This window comes from Barbus barbus (assembly GCF_936440315.1).
Source record: "Barbus barbus genome assembly, chromosome: 1".
In the NCBI taxonomy this organism is placed as follows: Eukaryota; Metazoa; Chordata; class Actinopteri; order Cypriniformes; family Cyprinidae; genus Barbus; species Barbus barbus.
In genome coordinates this window covers 34,810,111-34,833,177 of record NC_136729.1, presented here as the reverse complement: position 1 = coordinate 34,833,177, position 23,067 = coordinate 34,810,111, and the positions used below count along the sequence as shown (strand labels likewise).

General features: G+C 37.4%; 1 pseudogene across 1 annotated transcript in view; it reads right to left on the bottom strand.

The window, feature by feature from the left end:
- LOC306870258 (pyruvate carboxylase, mitochondrial-like) overlaps positions 1-23,067 on the bottom strand; it is a 373,186-nt pseudogene that overhangs the window by 329,960 nt on the left and 20,159 nt on the right. The window lies entirely within an intron of this gene.

Genomic DNA, 23,067 nt, shown 5'->3' with positions numbered 1-23,067 from the left:
GAAAGAAAAATACAGTAGTGTACAAGGGCAGCACTGCACTTGTTTCAGACACCTGCATGTCAGAGTAAAAGAGAAGTTAAACACTATGTATATTACATATTCTGTTTATGATCACCACCAAATTGCAGTTATTCATTCATTTATAAAATTTTTTTAAAAATCTACCAATTCAAATCACAATTTTTTAATTAATCACTTTAAGGGGCCACTGAATTGAGGACATGTCTCAATTACTTTCCAGTGAGGAAAAAAATATCCATATTGATTCGATACTATCTTATCTGTTTAGTCAAAGCGACATGTCTGTTGTCGCCTATGGAGCTTTCAGACGTTCTGAGCTGTGAGGAAAAGAAAAACAGCATGGTAGGAGAATCGTGTTGGAAATGTCTATGAGGAATTCACGCCTCGAATGCCCAGACATACTGTTATTTCCCAGAGTGGTTCTAGGGGCTAACACCCTTCTCAACAGCCAGAGATATGAGACACACACACACACAGGACACAGAAGAGTTTAGGACACAGGCCCATCAATTTTCTCAGTTTTTCTCACAAGGGATGTCTTCTCACAGTTGCCTTGGTTCAAAAAGTGTTTAGTGTGCATGGTTGTGCGTATGTGTGTGCTGTTTTATATTAAAATGCTAATTTGGCCCAGGTGTAACACCTTCTCCCCAGAACATGTTGGTGCCGGTCTTTCTAGACTAATTAAATCGATGATGGATTATTTAACTTGTTTACTTCCTGACATGTTCATGACAGCTAATGTTATTTCCTGAGAAATCATTGTATCTTCATAATATTCCTGCATGCAGGGTTAAATATTGGCTAAAGCAAAAGTGCATTTCTTCGAACTCAATAAAAAGAGCAAAGTATGCATCCACTATTTGTTCATGTATCTGCTTCTGTTACAACTGGATGTGGGTGGGGCTTAAACCATATGTACAGGTACATCTCAATAAATTAGAATGTTGTGAAAAAGTTATTTTTTTCTTGTAAGTTATTTCAAAAAGTGAAACTTTCATATGTTTTAGATTCATTGCATGTAAAGTAAAACATTTCAAAAGTTTATATTAGTTTATATTAGAATATTTTTCATTTGAGTTTCAATTAATGACCATCCTTACAGTATAAATTCTGCGTATCTCTTGCTCTTTGAAACCACAATAATGGAGAAGACTGCTGACTTGGCAATGATCCTGAAGACGATCATTGACACCCTTCACAAAGGGGGTAAGTCACAGAGGGTCATTACTGAAAGGTGTGGCTGTTTACAGAGTGCTGTATCAAAGCATATTAAATGCAAAGTTGACTGGAAGGAGGAATTTGGGTAGGAAAAGGTGCATAAGCAACAGGGATGACTGCAAGCTTTAGAATACTGTCAAGCAAAGCTGATTCAAATACTTGTGAGAGCTTCACAAGGAGTGGACTGAAGCTGGAGTCAGTGCATCAAGAGTCACCACGCTCAGACGTCTTCAGGAAAAGGGCTACCAAGCCACTTCTGAACCAGAGACAATGTCAGAAGCGTCTTACCTGGGCTGTGGAGAAAAAGAACTGGACTGTTGCTCAGTGGTCCAAAGTCCTCTTTTCAGATGAAAGTAAATTTTGCATTTAAATTGGAAATCAAGGTCCCAGAGTCTGGAGAAAGAGTGGAGAGGCACAGAATCCATGTTGCTTGAAGTCCAGTGTGAAGTTTCCACAGTCAGTGATGATTTGGGCTGCCATGTCATCTGCTGGGTTTGGTCCACTGTGTTTTCTGAAGTCCACAGTCAACGCAGCCATCTACCAGGAAATTTTATAACACTTCATGCTTCCTTCTGCTGACAAGCTTTATGGAGATGCTGATTTCATTTTCCAGCAGGACTTGGCACCTGCCCACACTGCCAAAGGTACCAAAAGCTGGTTCAATGACCATGGTGTTACTGTGCTTGATTGGCCAGCAAACTCGCCTGACCTGAACCCCATTCAGAATCTATGGGGTATTGTCAAGAGGAAGATGAGAGACACCAGACCCAGCAATGCAGATGATCTGAAGGCTGCTATCAAAGCAAACTGGGCTTCCATACCACCTCAGCAGTGCCACAAACTGATCACCTCCATGCCTCGCTGAATTGAGGCAGTAATTAAAGCAAAAGGAGCCCCTTCCAAGTACTGAGTACATATACAGTAAATGAACATACTTTCCAGAAGGCCAACAATTCACTTAAATTTTTTTTTTATTGGTCTTATGAAGTATTCTAATTTGTTGAGATAGTGAATTGGTAGGTTTTTGTTAAATGTGAGCCTAAATCATCACAATTAAAAGAACCAAAGACTTAAACTACTTCAGTCTGTATGCATTGAATTTGATGAAATGAACTTTTCCACGACATTCTAATTTATTGAGATGCGCCTGTATGTCAAAAAGAAGTGTGTGAAAAGTCCATCTTTAGAAATTCCACATAGCAATACCTTGTTAATTATACATAAAACTTATTTTATAAAATTAAATTTTTGCGGGCAAAAATTTCCCCTCGCAGATTTGCCAGCTGGCCAAGAGGAGAACTGGCCTCCCGACTGAGTCTGGTTTCTCCCAATGTTTTTATCCATTTGTGTCACCGGTGGAGTTTTGGTTCCTTGCCGCTGTCACCTCTGGATTGCTTGGGGACACTTTGATCAATTTGATTGTACAGATCCTATTTGAACTGATCTATGATGAACTGACTTTAACTGAAAATTGAGTGTTTACTGTTTTGCATTATTACACACTATTTTTTCCTAATAAATACTGTAAAGCTGCTTTGACACAATCTACATAAATAAAGGTGACTTGACTTGATTTTAAGCAGGTTCAAATTGGTCACATGGATTTAGTGTTGATCAATAGAAAATCGGTTTAAAAGTGACCTCTGTGTGAGCAGTGCTTAATGCACTTAACGCACAATGAACCTTTTGCCTGCTGAATTTCACCAAAATTTCTCAAATGTAACCATTCCATGGCCATCCGAATTGAGCTTGAACTCACATGATGCACATTTTCCCTCAAAGTTAATAATTGAGTCATATTGGCCGCAGAGACTCCAGAGGACTTCACTGACTTCAGAGACCACTGCACTGTAATTTCAGATATTTTCATTAAAAATAACTCTTTATCATATAAAATAATAGTCATTTCTAATATTCTTGTAAGCAGCGCTCTGTTGGAATACTGTCCTTTATGCTCCAGTATCCTTTTTTCTTCTACTTTGCTTTTCTCCACTCTCAAACTATCTGGAAAAAAGTAAAAAAATAAATCTTGAAAAATTGCTTTGCATTTCTAGTCATTATTTTTGATGGACATTTTTAAATTGATTGACAGCAATATTGAAATATGGTCGCCACAAAAGTTGTACAGGCCATGTGTTTGTGTGTGACAGAGAGAGAAAAAAAGGAACAGAAATAATTGTCTGGGTCTTAGTGTGGAAACTCCTCTTACGAAACAAAAATATATGGGAATATACTGCAAAATATAATGTGATATATTAGATAATACATTTCCATATATTGGAAACTAGTGCTTATATTTTTCAGTATATATGGATTGACAACTTATGGCTATGTATTGATACATACAAATATATTTAGAAATGAGGACAAAGATAAATCTAATATTCATAATGTTTAATCCTTTATTGAGTATATATTGCTCATATATGTTCCCATATAAATGTGAATGTGTGTACACACATATATACACACATTCACTGAATGAGTTAAAGCATATTCTAGTTCCCAGCATGTTTTGCTTCTGACTGTTAAAGGGGAGTACAAATGTTAAAAATAAGTGTCATTTAAGTGTAATTTCATGTGTTTTTGCTCAATATTAATATAGGGGGAGATCTGTTAGTGTTTAATTTTGTAAGTAAATATATGTTCAATATATTTTTTACACATACAGTACCATATTTTTATCTATATATTATAAAGTGTATTACTGAATATAAAATTACATATATTGTGATATATAAGTAAATATATTATCACATATTTTTCAATAAAGCGGCAATTCCTTATGTAATATTCAATATATTATAATATATTTACACAATATTTTATTCTGTACAACTTATAATATTCTGTTATATGCTGTTATATCATTTAATATATTGATCATTCATATATTAGGAAATATATTTTCTTTGCATAAGGGTCCACTCATTCCCGAGCACAAACACACACATATACGAGTTAACGCACTGTTGCACATCTTGTATTCTCTGCTCATGGCTCTTGAGATCTTTGCGTGACCCTGTAGCAGTCTCTCCTGCCTGAGCCACATAAAGGTCAGTGTGTCTGCTCAGGGAAGAAAGAAATATATAAATAAATCATGCTGCACACACAGACATACAGGCAATAAATACACCATCAAATGTAAGACCACTCTCGCCGTGTGAAAGTTGTAAAAATAGCCACTTCCTTTCAATCTGTATGAAACATCTCACAGTGGGAATGATGAGGACTCTACATGTGTCCTGAAGGGAGGTTCACCAGGCACTGGTTTGGGATCCGTTTTCATGCCGCTTGTGCTCTCCGCATATTGAACAAGCACGGTGGTTTTGGGTCAGATTGTTTTAGTGTAGATTGTTTTTATGGTTTGTGGTTTGGTTCAGTTAGCGTGATGCAGTTTCTCAGACAGGGTGAGTCAGTGATGAGAAAAAAATCTCCCATATACAAACAAACACATTACAAATGGTGCGCATCATCCAGCTTTAAAATTGTGTGTGCATGTAGCCATTTAATATGTTGTGTTACAGCAACGGTTGTATGTGTGTGCGTGCTTATGCCCGTCTGTTGACTTAATAAATGTGATTTGCTGTGGGAGTCTGGGGTCGCTCCAGTAATGAGACTCATGCACTCGTGTCTCTCGTCCTCCCCACAACCCCCTCCAGTCTCTCTCTCTTACTTCAATTTTCCTTCACATTCATCTGTAATACATTTATATCCTCTACATTAAAAAAACAACACACATTACCATATTTTTTACCTTCTATACAGTATATCCTGCCATGTAAGTATGATCCTCATATTTACAACACAAATAACGATTATTAGTAGTACTTGCTAACCTAAAAACTCATCCTGCACTGAGGATATGAATGATACCTTAAATCCTGAGATTCGTTGAGTCATGCTATTATTTTCTATACATGATCTAAAATCACATAAAAGTTAGGAGGGACCTGAGCACCATACAGACTTTATTAAATAATTTGCTGATTTTCTATCTGAGGTAGTGCTGGCTGCAGATAAAGTCCTAATTGTTGGTGATTTTAATATCCATATTGATAATGGGGAAGATTCGTTGGGATCAGCATTTCTAGACATTCTAAACACTATTGGTGTTAAACAACACATATCAGGACCTACTCATTGTCGAAATCATACTCTAGATTTAATACTGTCGCATGGAATTTATGTCAGTGGCGTTGAAATTTTGCAGCAGAGCGATGGTATCTCAGATCACTGTCTAGTTTTGTGTATATTCCATATAGCTAAAGCTGTAAAGCCAACTCCTTGTTACAAGTATGGTAGAACCATCACCTCTACCACAAAAGACTGCTTTATATATAATCTTCCTGATTTATCTCAATTCCTCAGCATATAGCTCAATAGCTCAGAACAACTTGATGATGTAACAGAAACTATGGACTCTCACTTTTCTAGCACTTTAGATATGGTTGCTCCGTTACGCTTAAGGAAGATTAAGGAAAAGAGTTCAACACCGTGGTATAATGAGCACACTCAGGCCCTAAAGAAAGCAGCCCAGAAAAAGGAGCACAGCTGGAGAAAAACAAAATTAGAGGTATTTTGTATTGCTTGGCTGGAAAATACTCTCTCCTACAGGAAAGCCTTACAAACTGCTAGATCTGCTTATTTTGCATCTCTTTTAGAAGAAAACAAACACAACCCCAAGTATTTATTCAATACTTTGGCTAAATAAACAAAAAAATATAACATCAGCAGGTGCAGACATTACCCAGCAGCACAGTGGTCATGAATTTATGAACTACTTTACTTCCAAGATCAAAACTATTAGAGATAAAATGTAACCATGCAGCTGTCAGCCACAGTATCGCATCAGATAGTATGCTATAGATCCCCCGAGGAACAATTGGAATTCTTAATTTCTATTGGAAATGAAGAATTGTATAAACTTGTTAAATCATCTAAACCAACAACCTGTATGTTAGACCCTGTTCCATCTAAGCTCCTAAAAGAGGTGCTTCCAGAAGTAATAGATCCTCTTCTGAATATTATTAACTCATCATTGTCATTAAGATATGTTCCAAGAACCTTCAAACTAGCTGTTATTAAGCCTCTCATTAAAAAAAACACAACTTGACCCTAAATAATTAATTAATTACAGACCAATCTTGAATCTCCCTTCTGTCAAAGATATTAGAACACCATCATAACACGAATCGTAACACCAAGTCTCAGTCATTGTTCAAATAAGTAAAAGCTAGCAAGGGAAGGAGAGAAAGATAGAGTGAAAGATTAAGGTTTTTTTTTTTTTTTTGAGTTTAGGATGAAGTCAAATAGTGCCAAAAGAGATGAGTTTTCAGTTGTTGCTTGAAGATTGACAGGGATCCAGCATTCCGGATCGGGGTGGGAAGATTATTCCACCAGCCAGGAATGTTGAACGAGAATGTTCTGGAAAGTGATTTTGAGCTTCTCTGTGATGGTACCACAAGGCGTTGCTCACTAGCAGATCTCAGACTTCTGGAGGGGATGTAGATTAGTAATAGTGAGTGGAAGTAGGAGGGTGCTGAGCCTGTGGTCATTCTGTATACAAGCATCAGTGTCTTGAACTTGATGCGAGCTGCCACTGGTAGCCAGTGCAAGGAGGTATAGACAAAAAAAAAACTTTTTTTTTTTTTTTGTTGATATTTTCAAAATATCTTCCTTTGAGTTCCACAGAAGAAAGATTAGAATAGACTGTTCTATTAGGCAGTGGCTATTTGCAAGTGTAAAAAGCTATAAAGGCTATTTACACTAAGTGCAAATAGCATTGAATTATATTTACACTAAGTGAAATTAGCAGTATTTTTAGGGATATGCTATTTACACTAAGTGCAAATAGCTATAGATTCTATTTACACTAAAATAAATAGCAGGCTCTACCATCAGCACCACTGAAACTGATGACTGATGACCGTCTTTTGTAGTGTTGACTTGTCCAATCAAATGTTGGTGGGCATAGTTAATGTTATTAGCCTCTTCCAACATGGCGGGCTATTTGCACTTAGTATATATATAGACACTCCGATTCTATTAAGGTCCATATATTCACTCTTGTTAGATGTGCAAACATCCTGCCAACTACGCCAAAAATGTAAGATTGAATCTCCATGCCAGGAATAATGGATAGTCTCTTTATAAGATCCTCACAGAACATTTGGTTTGTCTGGTATCCAAAGCCATTAAAGTTTTCTCTTATACCAAAAACCAGCTATCAGCAAGTCTTGTCTGGTACCCAAAACTGGCTGAGAGAGGAAGCATGTGAAATAGCAGAACGCAGAAGATGAAGTCATGATAAAATTAGCAGGATTAATTGAATAATCAAAGTCGTCTATGTTTCAGTGCTAAAACATAATCTGAACTTCATCTTGACTTTGTCCCTCTTATCTCTTACTCATTAAGACAAACAACCCATTAAACCCCATCATCATAAGTCTACACAACAATAGCAGGCATGCAAGGGCAAGGAAAATAAGTAAAATAATAAGTAATATAATAAAAGTGAATAAATGATTATGTGATTAAATATAATTATTAAAATGATCATAATTATATCACTATAAATAAAATAATAATAAAGGCAATAAATCACAACACAGATGTATTGTTACTCTCTTGAAGCTACATACACAGGCTACTGTTAAAAATCCTTGTTTGTTCCTGCAAAACTCCAAATTGAAATCAGCAGACATCAATTACCTCTCAAACAGAAATTAAAAAAGAATAGGCTTGTATTCTTGTATTTTAGACACCAAATCATTCATGATGTCAAATAGGCACGGTTTTGTGAGCACATCAAACATTTGACTGAGAGAGCCGCCTGCTAAACATAATGGTTTTTCAATATCAAATTGATTAAAAGGAATGTTAGCCATATGCGAGAATAAAGGAAATATACGCTGGTCACAGTTAATCATCTAGTGGAGCCTGGCTCTTCTGCAGATTTGAAGTGATCATTAAAAAAGAGGCCGAGGAAGTGACACAGTAATAAAAGCAGTCAGCACAGTAATCACTTCAGAATGGCTGAGTGGAAAGAACACAGGTCTACATGTCTACACATGCCTGGGGGAGAGAGAAAACATGTGCATACTGACATTTACACATGCAATTAGGGGGAAAGAGAGTTTTGAAGAATATTTGGAAATTCGCTGAGATTCAAAACAACCTTTGACTCATTTGTCATAATTGTATGGGCATAAAAAAAACAAGGCATTTTTCAAAATATCTTGTTTTGTGTTCCATGAAAGAAAACAAGTATTACAAGGTCCTCTCTTAATGAACATATCTTTGGGATGTTAGTGCCACTGTTTGCTGCTAACCATGAGTTCCTAGCCCTCTCCCTCTCCCTCTTCTTTTCGGCCAAACCCTGACCTTTCAGCATCCCCCGAAGGACAGCTGAACCATTACAGTAATTAACTGAAGAGAGAGAGAGAGAGAGAGAGAGAGAGAAAGAGGAATGGCGGGGGAAAGAGAGGGAGAGGGATAATTTCTGCAGAGACAGCAACTCTTGAATGTGGCTAGCCATAGAGATGCCTGTTAATGCCTAACTCGCTTCCATTACCAATGAGTGCATGGGGGCAGGCCCAATATTAATCTAACAAAGAGCTGAGGAACAGTTTCACACATTTGACAATCAGCTGCTTATGCTCTGGCCGCAAGAGGGATTGAGACAGCAAAAAGGAAAGCATTTGAATAAGAAGTACGCTAAAATTATATTTACTACAAATACACAAAAACATAAACAAAACACTGAGATTCTGAGTTTTGCTTCAACTGTGAGCAATTTTATATCCAGCCAAGGATAATATATATACACTTACAATATATATATTAGTTTAGTAGGAGTTTTAAACTCCTACTAATATTAAATTAGTATTTAATGTTACCCTCCTATTGTGATTGGGTAACATTTTGCATATGAAATATTACATGTGGAACTCTTTTAAAAGCTTGCTAAGTTTTTACTTTTACAAAAGTTTTTTAAGTGTTTAATTTGAACTAAGTGTGAAAAATGTTGATTATTAACAGTACTTTTTTTTTAGTTCTTCTCCCATTGCAATAACCTCTACATTCCAACTTAATTTCAGTACTATCATGAATGTTTTCATTCTTACTAATACAGTGCAGCAGACACTATGTAAATAAGAGATTCATTGAGCATCACTGATAACGAGAGTTTTAGTGAGAGAGCAGAACTCAGTCATTGATAAATTTGTGCTGAACTGAAGTGATTGACAGCTGCATAGTTAAAAGGGGAGTGTTCTTTGCTCACCTTCTGTATATAAATTAATCACCTCACAATGTAAATACATTTATTTTTTATTTTTAAGGAGCCATAGGTTGGAACAATGCTATAGAAGAAAATGTGAAGTTGACTGTTTAGTGCAACAGCAACTTTTTTTTTGACAAAAATTGTGACAAAAATTGTGTGACTGTACACGAGTCCTTAGAAATAGTAATAGTAATGATGTTGCAGCATTATTGTCTGGTCCATATATTTTTGTAAAATTCTGTTTGTAAAGCTGAATTACAACTGGTTTACAGTATCAAAGAAGCCACAATGAAATGTCCTGAACAATCAAATATTGTAAATCTGAGACATAAACAGCCACCTTCCTAACATTAGGACACTTTGGAAGGTAATGTTATTTTTAATCCAGTGATCCTGTCTGTTTGGAGTACTGAACATTAGGGTTTTTTTTTTTTTTTATAATGCCCTCTTATGCCAAAGGATCAGATAAAATTGATTTCTCAATTCAAGGCCCCTTTAAATCTAAACCAAGAGTGACATGATCATACCAAAAACAGTTGCCCTTAAATTGTGACATTGTTTAGGTGATTACAGGTAGTTTTGAACTACTAAAGTTTTTCAATAGTTAGTGTACTTGTTTATCAAAACTAAATGACCTATCATGCAGTGTGTAACACACTTCTAAGCGAATGAAAACATCCTGCAAAGGTTTAAATCTGAAAGTGCACCATGTATGAAGTTATTGTCTCTCAAAAGAAAGAGTCGACTCTGAATCATTGAAATGAGTCGTTTTAAAAATGAATCCCAAGCTGTTGTCAACATGAAACATTTGCATATTGGCCGCCCACTTGTTGTGCGCGCTGACCTGGATAAACTTGACCATCAGTCGATTTTTGCTTTGGTCTGAATGAAAATGCAAATTCATTCTTTGCCACTAGGTGCCGCTTTTGGAGCAGTAAAATAGCTGTTTCCCCAGTAACAGCTGTACACAAAGCAGCACTGGCTCACAAAGGCTGCTGTATCAGGCATTACAGGCATGATGAGATGGAAATTAAATCGACCAATCGCCAATCGGATGAATCAAGGTAAACATAAATGCATATAATAAGTAATAATATAATATTTTTATTTTTTTTACCTTGCATGCATGTCAACCTGTTGTTGGGGACTCCCAAAACCAAAATATAAACCTTCAATAATACATAATAGGGGCACTTTAAAATATTATTTTTGTTCACAAAAATATTTTTTGCTCCACAGAAGAAAGTAAGTCATGCAGTTTTGGAACTACTTGTGGGTGAGCAAATGATGACAGCATTTAAATTTTTGGATGAACTATCCTTTAATGTCCACAGGCCTAAACATAGGCGATATACCAGTCCGGTAGACACGATTAAATGGTTAGTTCACCCAAAAAGAAAAATTAGCCCATGTTTTACTCACCCTCAAGGCATCCTGTGTGTATATGACTTTCTTATTTATATTATGAATTGTCCTTGCTCTTCCAAGCTCTCAATTTTCATCCAAAAATGAAAATAGCACTGGGTGGGTGTTTTTTTAACAGTCCAAAAGTAGTCAAATAAAGTGCATCAATCCAAAAATGTTTAAAAAAGCCTCACATGGCTCCGGGGGTGAATAAAGTCCTCCTGTAGTAATTTGATACGTGTTATCCACATTTAAAACGTTATAAACACTTTTCTCTCACTTCCACTAACTGTCTTACGTGGAAGCCATTCCAGGCGGATAACGTAGGACGTATGCATAGCGCATGCGGCGGTGATTAGTGACAAATGCGGAAGCGCGGAGGAGAGACAGCAAAACAAAATGCTGGTCATGAATTAGAAGCACAAAATGAGGATTTGTAAAGAAAAATGTTAGAGGAGTTCAATAAAAGCCAAGAAGAGACTGGTTCCAGACATGTGCGCTGCGGATACGTCCTGTGCCATCCGCCCAAAATGGCTTGCAGGAATGACAATTAGCGTAAGTGAGAGAAAAGTGTTTATAGCATATTTATTTTATATTTATTTTAAATATGGATATTTTTCTTAAAAAAAATGCATCGATTCGTACAGGAGGCCTTTAATCTCAACCCCACCCCCCACGGAGCCATGTGAGGCATGTTTTATTATGGATGGATGCACTTTTGGACTGTTAAAAAAAAACACCCGCCCAGTGGGTGCTTAGAAGAGTAAGGACAATTTTTTATATAACTCCGATTGGATTCGACTGAAAGAAGAAAGTCATATACACCTAGGATGCCTTGAGGGTAAGTTAAACATGGGGTAATTTTCATTTTTGGGTAAACTAATCATTTAATAAATTTTGGACTATCGTCTTTATTGCGGTCATGCACTCACATCATGTTGTGGTACGCCGTGGTCACGGAAATTTATTTATCATTTGCACACATTTTTAAGCATTACGGTTTAAAAACAAATAATTTTTAAAACTGTTTAAATGCAAACAACAGCACTAGTGAGAGCTGATTTTTGATGCTTTATTGGCCTTGGACGGTTAAATACACTTACTTATATGTATGAAAATGCCTGTCTTTGCAAGCTTCCTCTTATATACAGTCATTAAAGTAAATAGCTGCAAAGAAAATTTTTAACAGTATATTGGATCCAGATATTCGGTCAAAGGGGAAGCTGACTATTATTACCTATTATTGCCTATTAGTCATGTAGCTTGTAATTAGTTACTTATCTTCAGTGAGCTTGAGCTTTTCTCTTTTTTTCATCTTTTTAGGTTTGTATTAGTTAGTTTTTTTGTGATATTGACACAGGTGACAAGAATTTAGTAAATTCTCTGGTATCAAAAACTTTGATATCATAACCTCATTAAAAGCAAAAATAACTACATCGAGTATATGTCTTTATCGTGATGTAAAATTACTCATATCATGATATACGATTTTGGTCATGTCGCCCACCCCTAGTGCCTTCTACATTAAATGAGGTTCTGTGCTAGTCTGTGCTGTATCCAGTGTTTTTTATTCCATTGACTGACAAAAGGGGTTAATAGCAGTAATTATCTGTAACATCCTCCTCCGTCTGCTCTGTTTGGAATATCATGGCAGACATCATGCACTGAGTCTGCGGCACTCTGATAGCATTAGCGTTTGGCTTCAGGGCCGGGGCAGAGACAGCCCCTCCTTCAGAGATGCAGAAATGTCAAGGCAATTCATCCATCCACACATACATTTGTCCAGCAATCTTTTTGTCTCGTCTGTCTGTCCTTTCAGCCTTGTATTCATCTGTGTGTTCATCCATATGTCCATCCATCCATCCATGCATTCCTGCATCAATCCTCAATAAATGTGTTTTTCTCCAACAGTCTTGTCTTTCTCATTTCATTTAGGTTCAGAAGCCTGTTTTTGTTTTGCTGTTGATTTTTTTTGGCATTGCTGACTCCTCGTAAAAAGCGTTTGTGTGTGAGTGTGTGTGTGTGAGAGAGAGAGAGAGAGAGAGAGAGAGAGAAAGAGAGAGAGAGAGATTGATTTGTAATAGCTACGTCAGCTTACTCTTTTAAGTGGAAAGAAAAAATATAGACAGCACAGAGCACATGCATAGAACCACATAAACAACAAACCGGTTACATTTTAATTTACTATTCCCGATATAGATGGAAAACCACACTAAAATACTCCAACACACAGTAGTATGATCCCAGGCTATCTGCGTACATTTTCAGTGGCACTGCAGCATTGCTACAGAATCTATGGCATTATACAGACAGCGCAATGACTCGTATGGTTGTTTTTAGTGAATCAAAACTACTCAGCCCCAAATCCCAAACGAATGCTTTTAATGAGCCTGTTCTTTTCAGCTACCCCCCACCCCTGCAAGCATGCTCCTGTGGGGCCCATGCTGGCTTTTTGCAGGCACAGTGGGCTAGGGCTAGCCCACACCAAATCTATAAAGGCCCAGTGCAGGCTTGCCCAGGTGAGGCCCACAGCTTCGGGCTCACCGCGGGCTCTCTGTGAGCAGCCCACATCATGGGACTGCCCACATTAATCCTATGATGGCCCAGATCAATTTACGTACATTTAGGCCCATGCAGGTTTTGTGTAGACAGACCTGTAATGCAAGGAGAATACTAACAACATTGATTGGCCATTCATCAGACAATCAATTGAACTGGAATGACTCAAACCAAAAGACACCTTTTCAGAACCTGAGGCTGAGAAGGGTTGTAACAGGTGAGCTAGCATGCGATATTAGAAATAGCATATATAAATTAATTACTACACACGGTGTTGTTTCATTTAGGGCTTTTTGCTTTTCAGAGGCTGTTTGAAAATGCCTCTTTCAGCCAAGTCCTCCTGATTCTGAAGTTGAGAGTGAGATAAAGGTCCGGTTGAGGAATTCAAGAGAATTCAAGAGGTGGACGAAAGGAGTGCAACAATCGTCTGCTGACTAGTTGAGAGACCTCGGGGGAAGAGTGAGCTTTGCCAATGAATTTAGCACACCAAAACATATTTTCAGCAGAGGTCAAAATAATAATTTTATTATTTTTATGTCAATTTGTATTATATATATATATATATATATATATATACACACACACACACACACACACACATACATACAGGTGCATCCAGGGCCGCTGCTGGCCAAATGGGTGCCCTAAGCAGAATTGTATTGTTGTGGCCCCTCCCCCAAATATTATGGATGTAAAAAACACACAAAAAAAGGTAAAAAACTAAATAAAAACAAACACCCACTATAGGGATCAAAATATAACTTTAATAAAATATAAAAGTAAATAAATAAATAAATTGTAGTTAAATTGTATTATTTACACATTGCAATTTTAGCTCTAGACAGTAACCTATGGCTATTATTATTATTATGTCTGATTGATTTTATAGTCTCAAGCATTCAGAAATCACACAGTTTTACTACGATAAAACAATGGTTAATTTTTGTAAGGGTTGTGATGTCCACATGTTTTGAAGACAGAGGCTGTAGCATTTCTATCGCAAAAAGGTGGCCAAAAATTAAAGATTAAGTGGATATTTGAATTAGCTTAAATGTTTGGTCAATATTAAAGGATTTGATCATTCTTTACCAGGCCTTTGGGTCCCTTTACAGGCATTTGTAAAAATATGTTATGTAAATATCTAAATTGTTTATTTTGTATTACATTATGTATTTTAACAGTGTTTTCAATTAAACCATATAATTATTTATTAACCAATCATTATTGCCTCATTGTTTTTATATAATGTATTTTAAGTCATTTTAAAGGCTGTTGTTGGCTTAAGCCTGTTTTTATAACTACAAAAAAATATTATCTTAATGCTTATTTTTAAACTATTATTTAAAGTAACAAAACCATGGTTAATTTGTGGTTGCCACCCATGGCTACAAGAACCATGATTTTTGGTTTTATTCGTAGAAAAACCATGGCTACTTTTCGTAAGGGAACATGGAAAGTCAGAGAGAATATTATATGCATTTTTGGTAATGAGTAACGGGAGTAACGCATTACAAAACTAATGCACTACTGTAAAGGATTACTTTTGCTTTAACGCAGTAGTGTAAGGCATTACTAATCAATTTTCAGTAATATTTTACTCTTTTACGCTTGCGTTACAACACACTTTTAGCCCAAAAGGTATTTGTTCAAAGAAAGAAAAAAACTAAACAAAACAGCAAGACCGCGAGACATTAATGAATCAAAAATGCCGAAAGTAAGTTCTATTTCCTGTTTGTGATCAGTCAATAGCCGCGTATGGTGTCCAAGTTTGTAAATAAAGACTAAACGACAGCTTCTGATATATTTGTTTAGCGATTTATTTCATTCATCTCCCTCTCGCTGGTGGAACTTTGTATTGTGTGACATACTCCAGTGAAGGGGTGTTTAGGGCCGGTTTTGCAGGAGTGAAAGTGAAAGTAGCTCAAAAGTAATATAGGAGTCATGTAATGCATTACAATTCTGAGACCGTAATATTGTAAGGTAAGGAATTACTTTTAAGTAACAGTAACAAGTAATCTATAATGTATTACAGTTTGGAAGTAACTTGCACAACACTGGTTGTTGGTGGTTAAGTTCTTACCGACATTAAAACACATTAACGTCAACAGCCAAAAAAGTTTCACAGGATTATGTATGTAGCCTACCTAAAAGTGATGCAAGGGCTTCATCTTTTTTTTTTTCTTTTTCTTTTTCTTGTCTTGTCGCCGGATTGCTGATGTCTTTTCACGGGCATAGCTGTCCATCAATTTTGATCATTTGCTTTCAACTGCAAACATGAGGTGCGAGCAGTCGCGGATGCGGGAATGCTGCGTCACGTGTGATTTGCCTACTACTCATTTTCTATAATTATATATATGTTAATGTTTAGATTTTTATTTATACATATGTATATGTTAAATTTAATACTAATATAGAACGAAAGGTTTTTTTGAGCAACTGGGATGGTGCCCCCCTACGCCAACTGTGTGCATCTCAAAAAATTTGAATATCGTGAAAAACTAAATTTTTTTTGTAACTTATTTCAAAAAGTGAAACTTTCATATATATTTTAGATTCATTAGATTTGAAGTAAAACATTTCAAAAGTTTTCAGAATGAACTTTATTGGCCAAGTATGTTTACTTTTTACTTACTTACTTTACTTTTGTCATTTAACAGACGCTTTTGTCCAAAGCGACTTACAAATAAGAAAAAGTAACTAAAACTAAAAAGTTACAACTCTATAAATACTATCTACCCACATATTTAAGAAAATAAAGAAATTAAATAAAATTAACACATGCATATAACAACAACATTTCAATAATAAACATATCAATGAAAAAATTTAATAAAAAGCTACTACTATCCCTTGCCGGTGTCCCTGCCCGGTGGAGTCGCACGGTAGAGTCAATGGTCTTTACACTCTTTGGTCTTCACACGACGACAGCCGCGACCGCTGCTGCGGTATAATAACCTTTATTATACCAATCCAACAAATGATCATTTCAATTCAGCTGGACCCACTTTCCTGTTTATCAACTACAAATGGCCAAGCAAGTGCACACACTGACAAGATACACGATACAGTACGAGACCAAACGCGATTTCAGCAACTCTCATCCTAGTAAACAAAATAAGCGTTTCCTAGCAACGGCAAATGCGCTAAACACTGAGACAAGTAAATACACTTACGAGCTGATTTTAAACTTCCGCTGATAGACTGCTTCTCTTAAAGACCACTTCCATTACACTGCCTTCTGCTGGCGCTTGAACCCACTTTCCTGTTTATCAACTACAAATGGCCAAGCAAGTGCACACACTGACAAGATACACGATACAGTACGAGACCAAACGCGATTTCAGCAACTCTCATCCTAGTAAACAAAATAAGCGTTTCCTAGCAACGGCAAATGCGCTAAACACTGAGACAAGTAAATACACTTACGAGCTGATTTTAAACTTCCGCTGATAGACTGCTTCTCTTAAAGACCACTTCCATTACACTGCCTTCTGCTGGCGCTTGAACCCACTTTCCTGTTTATCAACTACAAATGGCCAAGCAAGTGCACACACTGACAAGATACACGATACAGTACGAGACCAAACGCGATTTCAGCAACTCTCATCTTAGTAAACAAAATAAGCGTTTCCTAGCAACGGCAAATGCGCTAAACACTGAGACAAGTAAATACACTTACGAGCTGATTTTAAACTTCCGCTGATAGACTGCTTCTCTTAAAGACCACTTCCATTACACTGCCTTCTGCTGGCGCTTGAACCCACTTTCCTGTTTATCAACTACAAAATATACACATACAAGAAATTTGTTGTAGTGACAGAAGCTCCACAGTGTAACAGAAAGACAGCAACAGGACAGGACACAGATAATAAAAGAATAACAACAATTAACCAAAAGGCAATGTACAAAGAAGCAAAAACACAATATATAATATAGACAACTATGTATGTACAGGTCAAGTATGTGCCCATTAGAAATGAGAAAATAAAGATAAAATTAGTGAGTGTGGTGAATGGATAGTGTATTATAGTTGTGTGTTCCAGGTTTATTGTTGAGTGTTCATGAGATGGATTGCCTGAGGGAAGAAACTGTTCCTGTGTCTGGTCGTTCTGGTGCTCAGAGCTCTGTAGCATCGACCAGACGGTAACAGTTTAAAAAGGGTGCTGGGTGTGAGATGTCCAGAGTGATTTTACCAGCCCTTTTGCTCACTCTGGATAAGTACAGTTCTTGGAGAGTGGGGAGGGTTGTACCAATGATTCACTCAGCAGTCCGGACTACTCTCCGTAGTCTTCTGAGGTCAGATTTGGTAGCTGAGCTGAACCAGACAGTTATTGAAGTGCAGAGGATGGATTCAATGATGGCAGAGTAGAACTGTTTCGTTTGAACTTCCTCAGCTGGCGAAGAAAGTACAACCTCTGCTGGGCCTTGGACTGACAATGGAGTCTATGTGAATCTCCCACTTCAGTCCTGGGAGATGGTGGTCCAGGAATCTGAATGACTCCACTGCAGTCACAGTGCTGTTCATTATGGTGAGTGGGGGGAGAGCAGGGGGGTTTCTCCTGAGGTCCACTATCATCTCCACAGTTTTGAGCGTGTTAAGCTCCAGGTTGTTAAGACTGCACCAGACAGCCAGCTCTTTAACCTCCTGTCTGTAAGCAGACTCATCACCGTCCTTTATGAGGCCGATCAGTGTGGTGTCGTCTGCAAACTTCAGGAGCTTGACAGAGGGGTCTTTAGATGTGCAGTCGTTGGTGTAGAGGGAGAAGAGCAGTGGGGAGAGTAAGCAGCCCTGAGGAGCTCCAGTGCTGATGGTTCGAGTGCTGGATGTGAATTTACCAAGCTTTACTAACTATCAAAGCATATTAAATGCAAAGTTGACTGGAAGAAAGAAATTGGGTAGGAAAAGGTGCACTAGGAACAGGGATGATTGCAAGCTTAAGAATACTGTCAAGCAAAGCCGATTTAAACACTTGGGAAAGATTCACAAGGAGTGAACTGAAGCTGGAGTCAGTGCATTAAGAGTCACCACGCTCAGACGTCTTGAGGAAAAGGGCTACCAAGCCACTTCTGAAACAGAAACAACATCAGAAGCATCTTACCTGGGCTAAGGAGAAAAATAACTGGACTGTTGCTCAGTGGTCCAAAGTCCTCTTTTCAGATAAAAGTAAATTTTCCATTTTGTTTGGAAATCAAGGTCTGGAGTCTGGAGGAAGACTTGAGAGGCACATAATCCAAGCTGCTTGAAGTCCATTGTGAAGTTTCCACAGTCAGTGATGATTTGGGGTGCCATGACGTCTGCTGGTGTCCATTGTGTTTTATCAAGTCCAAAGTCAATGCAGCTGTCTACCAGGAGATTTTGGAGCACTTCATGCTTCCATCTGCTGACAAGCTTTATGGAGATGCTGATTTCCTTTTCCAGCAGGACTTTAGCACCTGCCCACAGTGCCAAAACCACTTCCAAGTGGTTTGCTGACTATGATATTACTGTACTTGACTGGCCAGCCAACATGCCTGACCTGAACCCCATAGGGAATTTATGGGATATTTTCAAGAAAAAGACGAGAAACTTTCGATCCAACAATACAGACGAACGGAAGGCTCAATAGTCCACAGGCTGATCGCTTCCATGCCACACCTCACTGATGCTGGAGTTTGTGCTAAAGGAGTCCTGACCAACTATTGAGTGCATAAATGCACATACTTTAAAGAACTTGAACTTTTCTGTTTGGCAAATTCTTTTTGATTCATCTTAGGAAATATTTTGAGATAATGGATTTTGACTTTCGTGAGCTGTAAGCTCTAATCATCAAAATTAAAACAAAAAAACTTTTGAAATGTTTTACTTTACATGTAATGAATCTAAAATATATATGAAAGTTTCACTTTTTTAAATAAGCTACAAAAAAAAAATGTGTTTTTCACGATATTCAAATTTTTTGAGATGCACCTGTATATATTTTTGCTTTTACGGCAAACTGACTGCTGCGGGTGCCCCGCCCAGCCAGAATGAAGGTGCACCAGGTGAAGTCGATCTACTAATTGGCAGAGCAAAGACACAATGGCTGTGTCCAAATTCAGGGTCTGCATCCTCCTTAGGATCCTTCCTACCCGGTTGAAGGAGGAGGGATCCTCCGACGTCCGCAAAACCCAGAAGTCGGTGTTTGTGAATTTGGACAGCCTACCCTTCTTTCAGTTCCCTCCCTTACCCGTTGCTCATATCCTGTCGCCTAGCAACCGTGACAGCGCCAAGCAAGAAGCGGGAAAATGGACAAACTGAGTTATTCTCCTCATTTTAATTCTTTTGGAAGAAATAATGCAATTAAATAAATTAAATACTTTCTTTGCTCGTTGTCGGAGAGTTTTTTATATCAGACTACAAGACAGTCACATCCAGGTAAGCCATTATAGCCTATTTTTATTTGTTTTTAAGTATTCTACTAATTTCTCCTACAAATTCATTGAGCCGAAGCATAAACTTTAGCTTGTTTTGTCAGAGAAACTCCTCTCCCACTCCGCTACCGCTCGCTTCGTCCGCCATTACGCTCTGCCGAAAAGAATTATGGGATAGGTAGGACGGCAAAGGATCCACCACACCCATCCTTCCAATTCGGGGAAAAGGAGGACGTATTTGTGGGCCGCATTTGAAGGATCCTACGAATTTGGACAGCCTTCGTCGCGGCGCTGTGACGTAACATCCTTCAAATGAGTACTCCGAAGGATGCAGACCCTGAATTTGGACACAGCCAATGTAGAGCAGTGGCCGAAAGCAGCACTGTAAAGTGGCAAACTTGTCATTACTTGGACTGAAGCAAATTCTTTTGTGCAGAATTAAGCCCACTATAATCAATAGAGTTGAGCTTTCATACTTTTCTTTTGATTGAAATTAGATTTTTTGTTTCTTTGTTTATTACACATTGCATCATTCTAAGAATGTATTTGAACATGCTTGGCTTGTTTAATGGGTTAAATGTTATCATCAAATCATCAAAAACAAACAAACAAAAAAAACTGTGTTTTTACTTTGTAAATGGTAAATGTTTGAATATCTGCTGCCTGTTTAAATCATGGTGCCCAACCCTGTTCCTGGAAATACTTTCCTGCAAAGTTCAGCTCCAACCCTGATCAAACACGGCTTAACCAGCTAATTAAGATCTTTGGGAGCACTTGCTAATTACAGGCAGGTTTGCTGAAGCAGGGTTGGAACTGAAGTAGGTAAGTAGATATACAGAAAGAGGGTTGAGCACCACTGGTTTACATGGTCTGCTTTATGGTAATTTAAAACCAAGGGTTTAATGCGTATTTTCGTAAATACGAGTTTCCTTGTCGGAAATTGGCTGTATAAGGCCTCATGTCCAATTTCTGACTAGGAAGCTCGTATTTATGATAATTCCGATAGCACGTGAATGCAGCATAAATCCTGTGTGTATTCATTGTATCTACTTGCTTGCTCTTAAAGTGGTGTTAAGTGTTTGTTTAAAGGTTTTTCACCTGACTAGTTCATTGACTGACTGAATTGAACACTGCATCAAACTTTCAAAATAAAAAAGGGAAAAGGAGTGCAAAAGTGTGGTTAATGAGTGAAATCCAGTTGAATTATTCTTGTAGTGGGCTGTCTTTTTCAAGCGGGAGAGTTCTGCACATTATGAAACTTGCAAAACAGTGAGGATCCACTTAAAGGGATAGTTCACCCAAAAATGAAAATTGTCATTAATTACTCACCCTCTTGTCATTTCAAACCTGTGAGACCTCTGTTCATCTTCGGAACACAAATCAAGACATTTTTGATGGAATCTGAGAGCTCTCAGACCCTCCATAGACAGCAAGGGTCCAGGTCAAGGTCCAGAAACGTAGCAAGGAGATCGGTAAAATAATCCGTGTGACATCAAGTGTTCAACCATAATTTTACGAAGCAATGAGAATACTTTTTGTATGCAAAGAAAATAAAAATAACGACTTTATTCAACAGTTCGTCTCCTCTACGTCAGCATAGTGCCATTTTGGATTATATCCACTGGACGGAAACTGCATATGCTCTTTTGTGTCATAAAAAAGAGATGTGACACGATGAAACGATTTCTAAGGATCTTAATAAATATTATGCCAAGGTAAACAAATTATAAAAATGCGTTTAGAGACAATGCAATTTGGTGTCATCCAGTGAAACCAATGAGCTCTTTAGAAATGTCTGCTTATCACCAGAAGGTGCATGTCATGATCATCATAGGATAATTATGAGCCAAATTATGCTGCCTTCCAGGGCATACTTCTGCAAATAAGAAGAGAAATGGAACCATGGCTAAAACGCATATTTACAGAATTGAAAGCCCAGGCAGAACCCCACCTGCAGGCAATGTTCATCAGTGCTTCATGAATGACCACAGATTCACAAGCCATTATTGTCTGTTTATGCTAATAATTAATTATTTTTCAGCAAAATTAACTTTATTCACTTAATAATTTCTCAAATTTCCATATATTTAGGCCTGTATCACTTAAAGTACATATATTTATTTTTTTCTTACTACAGGGGCCCGTTTCAGAAAGGAAGTTAAATGAAAACTCTGAGTATGTTAACCCTGAAATGAGGGAAACTCTGGGTTTTCCGTTTCAAAATGGGAGGTTTTTTGAAAAACTCTGTGGACCTAACATGGTCGGGAGCAGGTTTTCTTAGCTAAACCCAGAGTTTATTTCGGTCTCCACCTCCGTTTTAAAGCGTAAACGATGTTTAAATACCTCATTCGTTAATTCACGCTGCAAAAATTTTCTTACTGAGTATTTTTGTCTTATTTTAAGTACAAATATCTAAAAATTCTTAATATGCATTTTAGAGATGAAAAATGGTCTAAGATATTTAGTCTTGTTTCCTGGGGGATTTTCCTTTTAAGTGCATTTTTCGTAAAACAAGTACAATTGTCTGCCAGAGGGTAAGAAAATTTTATCTTAATGCAAACTGAAACAAGAATATTTTTACCTTCTTACCCCATTGACAGATAATTTGCAAAATAAGAAAAATGTACTTTAAAACATCGGAGAAGCAGAGCACATTATAAGTCCGCTGTATGCAGATTTTAAGGAAAGTGTGCATCCCTCTCACACTCATTCTGATAATTTTTTCCTGGGCACAAATCCGTCAAAGAGGAGTTTCACAGGACTGTAAATCAGTGGTGTAAAAATCGGTTTAAATGAGGCTAATCTGATAAATGATGTTCACTTCATAACATCTTTCTGTGACCTCTGGAAGTAACCCAATAATCAGAATTTGCTTCAGGATTTCCAGTGTGGTTGGATGCATTGATGACAAGCATATCTTCACCATCGCACCTACTGAAAATTAAACTAATTAGCCTACTGTATGGAATGGAAGGATGCCAGATGGCGGAGTAGTAGCTACTAGATGCCATAACCACAACTGTTAAATCAACACAAATTATTCACAATTGTTTTGGTCACCTTTGTTTCCTACAAATACAAATGCAAAAGTTACATATATACATAATAAATATACACAGTACACACACATATGTTATGTAAATAAAAACTTTTATTTTGGATGCAATTAATCGCGATTAATCGTTTGA